Source organism: Triticum aestivum, chromosome 4B (assembly GCF_018294505.1).
Source record: "Triticum aestivum cultivar Chinese Spring chromosome 4B, IWGSC CS RefSeq v2.1, whole genome shotgun sequence".
NCBI lineage: Eukaryota > Viridiplantae > Streptophyta > Magnoliopsida > Poales > Poaceae > Triticum > Triticum aestivum.
In genome coordinates this window covers 420,936,765-420,944,436 of record NC_057804.1, presented here as the reverse complement: position 1 = coordinate 420,944,436, position 7,672 = coordinate 420,936,765, and positions in this window count along the sequence as shown.

Sequence of the window (7,672 nt, the reverse complement as noted above, 5' to 3'; positions counted from 1 at the left end):
ATCTGGGAGTCCGCACTGTATTAAGTACTTTGTGTGAAGAGAAAAAAGGTCGAGAAAGGAAAAGTGGGGTGGAGCATAAATAAAAGGGAGGGAGTAAGGAGACAAACACTCAGTTCGGTGTTAGGCGTAGAATCTCCGGAGTCTGGCCGCGTTCCATGGGTTCGGCTCGAGTCTGTTATCGGATGCATTACGTAAGCGGTACGCTCCTCCGGTGAGAACTTTGTCAATGACGAAGGGACCTTCCCACTTGGGTTTGAGTTTGTCCTTCTTCTTCTCCGGTAGGCGTAGAATGAGGTCGCCAATATTGTAAGTTTTGGCCCGCACTTCTCTGCTTTGATATCGTCGAGCCTGCTGCTAATAGAATGCGGAACGGGCTTTTGCGACATCGCACTCCTCCTCTAGGGCATCCAAGTTGTCCTGCCAATCTAACTCGGCTTCCTTCTCTTCGTACATGCGTACGCGTGGCGAATCATGTATTATGTCGCAGGGTACTACTGCTTCCGCACCGTACACCATAAAAAATGGTGTATATCCGGTGGTGTGATTCAGTGTGGTCCGCAGCCCCCAGAGTATGGAGTTGAGCTCCTCCACCCAGTGCGTATCTGATTCTGTCAAAGATCGCACTAGTCTGGGTTTGATGCCGCTCATGATGAGACCGTTTGCCCATTCGACCTGGCCGTTTGTTTGGGGATGGTAGACGGAAGCATAGTCGAGCTTAATGCCCTTTTTGCCGCACCAAGTTTTCACTTCATCGGCTGTGAAATTTGAGCCATTATTAGTGATGATGTTGTGGGGGACACCGTATCGGTGTATGACCCCGGATATGAAGGCTATTACTGGTCCGGATTCGGCCGTTTTGACTGGTTTGGCTTCTATCCATTTCGTGAACTTGTCCACCATGACCAATAAGTATTTTTTCTTATGGCTTCCCCCTTTAAGAGGTCCGACCATATCTATCCCCCAGACCACGAAGGGCCAAGTTATGGGGATTGTTTGGAGAGCGGTAGGGGGCATATGACTCTGATTGGCGAAGATCTAGCAACCGACGCAATGTTGGACAAGGTCCTGTGCGTCTGCTCGGGCCGTCGGCCAATAGAAGCCTGTACGGAAGGCCTTGCTGACTAGCGCTCGAGCCGCGGCGTGATGTCCGCCCAGTCCGGCATGGATTTCAGCCAAGAGTTGCCGCCCTTCCTCTTCGGAGATGCACCTTTGGAGCACTCCGGTCGCGTTTTCTTATAGAGTTCCCCTTCATGGACTTTGTAAGCTTTAGAATGCCGGACAATGCAGCGTGCTTCATTTTGGTCTTCGGGGAGCTCCTGCCTATTTAGGTAGGCCAAGAAAGGCTCAGTCCATGGGGCGATTATGGCCATGATTGCGTGGGCTGAAGATGTTATTTCGGTGGCAGAGCCTCCGATTGTGTATGATGGTTCGGAATCTGGGGGTGTGTTCAGATCCGTGCTAGTATTGCCGGACTCCCCTTCCCATACTACGGATGGCTTGAACAACCTTTCCAGGAATATGTTAGGTGGGACAGGGTCGCGTTTAGCGCCGATGCGGGCGAGGACGTCCGCCGCTTGATTGTTTTCTTGAGCCACATGGTGGAATTCGAGCCCCTCGAACCGAGCTGACATTTTGAGGACGGCATTACGGTAGGCCGCCATTTTTGGATCCTTGGCATCAAAGTCTCCATTTATTTGTGATATTGCGAGGTTCGGATCCGCGTGCACTTCCAGGCATTGGATGCCCATAGAGACTGCCATCCGAAGACCATGCAACAGAGCCTCATATTCGGCTGCATTGTTGGAGTCTGTGTATAATATTTGGAGGACATACTGGACTGTGTCTCCGGTGGGAGACGTCAGGACTACACCTGCTCCCAATCCGGCTAGCATTTTAGAGCCGTCGAAGTGCATGATCCAGTTGGAGTACGCGCCGTACTCCTTAGGGAGTTCGGCTTCCGTCCATTTGGCGACAAAGTCAGCTAGTACTTGCGACTTGATGGCCCGCCGTGGTTTGTATATTATGTCGAACGGAAGGAGCTCGATAGCCCATTTGGCAATCCGGCCCGTAGTGTCGCGGTTATTTATTATGTCATTGAGTGGTACTTCGGAGGCCACTGTAATCAAACACTCTTGAAAGTAGTGCTGCAGCTTCTAGGATGCCATGAAGACCGCATATGCTATTTTTTGATAGTGTGGGTATTGGGATTTGCATGGGGTGAGGACCATGGACACGTAATAAATCGGCTTTTGGAGCGGGAATTTGTATCTGTCAACCTCTCGTTCGACGACGAGCACTGCACTTACAACTTGATGTGTTGTAGCTATGTACAGTAGCATAGGCTCGCTGATATTCGGTGCTGTTAGTACTGGATTACTGGCCAGTAAGGTCTTTATTTCATTGAGTCCGGCAGCGGCTGCATCCGTCCACACGAAGTGTTCGGTGCGCCGAAGGAGGCGGTAAAGAGGTAATGCCTTTTCTCCTAACCTGGAGATAAAGAGGCTCAAAGCAGCCATGCATCTGGCTAGTTTTTGGATGTGCTTGAGGTCTGTTGGTATAGCCAACTGCGACAGAGCTCGAATTTTTGCCGGGTTCGCTTCGATTCCTCTATTGGAAACAATGAAGCCCAGCAGTTTCCCAAAGGGGACGCCGAAAATGCATTTTTCCGGATTCAACTTGATGTCGTATGTCCGGAGGTTATTGAATGTAAGACTCAAGTCATCTATTAGGGTTTCGGCGTGTCTTGTTTTTATGACCACGTCATCCACATATGCCTCCACTATTTTGCCAATTTGTTTTTCCAAGCATGTTTGATTCATGCGTTGATAGGTTGCGCCGGCATTCTTAAGCCCGAAAGGCATAGTGTTGAAGAAAAAGGGCCATATGGCGTTATGAAAGTTGTTGCAGCTTGGTCAGACTCTGCCATCTTTATTTGATGGTATCCAGAGTATGCATCGAGAAAACACAACGAGTCGTGTCCAGCTGTGGCATCGATGATTTGATCGATGCGAGGGAGGGGAAAGGGATCCTTGGGGCAAGCCTTGTTGAGGTCTTTCAAGTCGACGCATAGGCGCCAGGATTTGTCCTTCTTTGGTACCATTACCAAATTTGCCAGCCAATCCGAATGTTTAATATCTCTGATGAATCCGGCCTCAAGTAGCTTGGCTAGCTCTTCCCCCATTGCTTGTCGTTTGGGCTCTGAGAATCGCTTTAGGGTCTGTTTGACAGGTTTATATCCCTTTAGTATGTTAAGGCTATGCTCGGCCAATCCATGCGGGATGCCCGGCATGTCCGATGGGTGCCAGGCAAAAATGTCCCAATTCCCGCGTAAATAGTCTCGTAGTGTGGCGTCCATTGCAGGGCTCAACTGTGTCCCAATGGAAGTTGTCTTCGTGGGGTCCGTTGGATGGACTTGGAATTTGACTATCTCGTCGGCGGGTTTAAATGAGGTGGACTTGGGTCGCTTGTCGAGTATCACGTCATCCCTGTCCACGGTGGCCCGTAGCGTTGTTAATTCTTCGGCTGCTAGGGCTTCGGATAATGCTTCCAGGGCCAGTGCTGCGATTTTGTTTTCGGCGTGAAGTGTGATGTCCGGATCACTGGCTAGAGTGATGATTCCATTGGGCCCGGGCATTTTAAGCTTCATGTACCCATAATGGGGTATGGCTTGAAAGCTCGTAAATGCGTCCCGCCCTAAAAGGACATGGTATCCGCTGCTAAAAGGAGCCACTTGGAATGTGATTTCTTCGGACCTGTAATTTTCCGGGGTGCCGAATACCACATCGAGTGTGATTTTTCCCGCACACCGCGCTTCCCGACTAGGGATGATTCCCCTGAAGGTGGTGCCGCTTTGCTCAATGCGGCCTTTATCAATTTCCATCTTGTTGAGCGTTTCTTCATAGATCAAGTTTAATCCGCTTCCGCCATCCATGAGTACTTTAGTGAGCCGGAAGCCGTCCATGATTGGGCTAAGGACCAGAGCGGCCAGTGCCTTGACAGTCTGGAATCAAGGTTCATCACTGGCATTGAAAGTTATAGCAGTGTTGTTCCAGGGGTTTATCTTTGCCACGTGGCAAATTTCAGCGGAGCTTCGATGAGCTCGCTTGTGCCTATTGTTTGAGGCGAAAGTCTCGAAGATTGTTAATACTGCATTGTGTTTGTTGGCAGGATGTTGTTCTGCTTTATGGCTTGCAAGAAGATCTTCGCCACTTTTTGCAACCTATCGGAGTATCCAACATGCTCTAAGGCTATGAGTTGGTGTTGAGTCCGGAGTGATGTGGAGTTTACATGGTCCATTGAGCCATTCTTCCAATACGGTTCCCCGCCCTGGGGTGTGCTTTGGTTTCTTGGGAACTGGATCGGCCGACTTACGAGAGTTTGCCTGTTTAGTTCGGACAAAGGCCTTGGTGAGAGCCATACTGTCCCAAAATTCTGTTTGGGTTTTCCAGGCGCTTTCCATTGCATAGTACTTCTGTACTATGATTGCCAAATCCGCGAAGTGTTCTATTTCACGGCGGCTTATAGCATTAAGGAGTCCTTTGTCCGTGCAGCTTTTGCAGAAGAGTAAGACTACGACCTCCTCGCGACAGTCCTTGACCTTGTTAAGCGCAAGGAGGAATCTGGCCTAGTAGCGATGTACAGTCTCCTGGGGTTATTGCCTGATGCGGGAGAGAAGGTTTAAGTCCAAGTGGGTGTTGTTGGTTGAATCCGGATTCTGATCCGATCTAACACCCAGGGGCACGGGAGGTTCCGAGCCTGACAGCTCGGGATCCAGAGTGCTGCCCAATTTCATCGGCCCAATGCCCGGTTCTAAGTCCGGGACCTGGGTCATGTCTTCCTTTGAGCAGGTATTCGGCTCAAGGGGTTCCGTGATCCGGACATAATTCATCCTCAAAGTCGAGGGGTGATCCGTGTGTGGTTCCTCCACTACCGCTATCTCATGGGTGGCCGGCGGGGATCTAATGTCCCTTTGGTCGGGTTTAAGCGCGATCCGGTCATAGTCTATAGCGACTCCCAGAGCAGCGATGCAATCCAAGAGCTCATTAAGGGAGGAGAGCTCCATCGGATCCATCTGTTCGGCGAGTTCTGAACTAAAGCGAAGGTTACGATTGATGACCCAAGAGGTCATCGTCGACGCTACCGCCGATGGGGCGGCCATGATAAATCTGCCAAGTCGGAGAGTTTGGCCTGCAGCCAGAGCTCCCCCGAGGTAATGTTGTCCTTGACGACGAGACGAGCCATCGAGCCTTGCGGCGATGACGCAGAGGAACTCTCAATGAAAGCACCAATGTCGGTGTCAAAACCAGCGGATCTCGGGTAGGGGGTCCCGATCTGTGCGTCTTGGCTGATGGTAACAGGAAGCAAGGGACACAATGTTTACCTAGGTTCAGGCCCTCTCGATGGAGGTAAAACCCTACTTCCTGCTTGATTAATATTGAAGATATGAATAGTACAAGAGTAGATCTACCACGAGATCATAGAGGCTAAACCCTAAGAGCTAGCCTATGATGCTATAATTGTAAGTGTGATCGGTCTTCTAGGGACCAACCTCTCCAGTTTATATAGACACCGGAGAGGGCTAGGATTTACATGGAGTCGGTTGCAAGGAAGGAAACACAATATCTGGATCGCCAAGCTTGTCTTCCACGCAAAGGAGAGTCCCATCCGGACACGGGCCGAAGTCTTGAGTCTTGTATCTTCACGCTTCAATAGTCCGGATGATGTATACAGTCCGGCTATCCGGATACCCCCTAATCCAGGACTCCCTCAGTTGGCCCTCCTGTCATGCAGCCAAAGGCAGGTGCAGTTAAGGCACTGGAGCTTAGTCCGCGAGGGAGAGGGCGTTGTAGTAATCAAACTTCTCGGTCTTGTACGAGTTGACGCGACACATCAAAGCACTGCACTCGATATAAGTCTTTTTACACATTTCAAATGGACTACAACATACGGATGTATGTAAACATATTATGCTTCATATGTAGTCACTTGTTGCAATCTCTAAAAAGACTTACATTTGTAAATGGAGGGAGTACAACGCATGCATGCATGCCATGACTTTCCTTTTGATACTTGCATGTGTTGATTTGATGCACCTTGCCAAATTTTGACTATAAATTTAACTAACCAAATTTTCATGCATGTCACAAAAAATTACGGGGCTGTTTGGATTGTGACTATGTTTGTCTTATGTTGCCACATTATTTTTCCCACACTTTCCACACTTGCCTAACTTGAGTTGCTCAAATTGTTAGACACACTTTGGCTTGCCTAAGGGAATCTTGCCACAATTTTTGTGTCTATGACATGTGGGGTTCACTGCTAATAAAAAAATTCTTGTCTTAGGTGTGGCTAATAAAAAAACTTATATTTAGGAACGGAGGGAGTAGAAAATATAAATAATAATGCATGTTGGGGCAACCCACGTTTCCGCTAATTTTAGCCGTGGGCTTTGTTCACAATTTTTACGAGGGGGTGGTTCTTCATTTAATGGTGGGACTTGTAGTACCAGACTTGAACGATACAAAGTGCGACCTGGCACACCGTAACACCACTTGGAACAAGCGGGTAGCCATCTCAAAAAACAATCAACAACTAAAAAAACTGCTATCTGGCATGTAGTACACAATTTTAAACGATTGTTTTGATGGAGCGAAAAAGGAAAACTACCCCATTACGTATATATAGGTCGGAGCCTCCGCGCTTGCTTTCTAGGGTTTCTCTATTCTCACACTCATCCTCTCCAGATCTAAACAAGATAGGGGTGGTAACACTGTCTTTCTCCCTTCAAAAAACACCGTCGTTCTATCCTCACTGCTGGTTACAGATCCGGACGTATCCCCCTCCACCGGTGAAGGGGAGGAGGGGCAGTGTTTAGGCCGTCGTCGACAGCGAGGGAGGAGACCCACTGTCGGCCACACCGTTATCTCTGGCCGAGCGCCGGCGTGGGAGGTCCTCCGATCCCTTCGTCGTTGCCTGTGGGCGGATCCGGCCTCCCGCCGCCCACCTATCCACATCCCGACGACCTTCAGGTATATCTTCGTTCGAAACCGCCTTAGCTCTACTTCCCCAGCTTGCTACGTCACTGCATGTGCATCATTTTCTACCTCTCAGCCCTCTCGATCGGATGGTCCAACGTCACCTATTTTTTGTCTTCTATTGTTAGAGGTAAAGCTACTTCATGGAGTCGAATCTTGTACTACTTGGTCCAAACAAAAAATAAAGTGGGGGTGGGGGAGTTTAGTATGTACATCGGACTTGGTACAAACAGGAAGGAAAGGGGGTGAGAGTAGTACAGGCTGGTCATCCAACCGGTCTCTTGGTCGAAAAGGGAAATAGAGGGGTAACGATGTACACAGTGGTATGACCAGAACTAGATTTGCTATCCACACATAGGAGTAGGTGGCTAGAGTGAACAAAAATGGGACCAACCCAGATATGTTTCTTGGATGTTTGTTTCTCGGGGCAATAAACTATGAATCACCACTTTATGCCCCTATTTACGCACATGGTGCTGGACTGCTGGTGCACCCACTGTCCCATGCCCTTATACCAAATATTTAGCTGTTCTTAATCTAATGTCCCTGGTGAAAATGAAGCCATGCCACTGTTATAAGCCATGACAAGTTTAGCCAAATGTTTTTGCCTCTAATTGTTTGAGACTCTGACTGTTTCC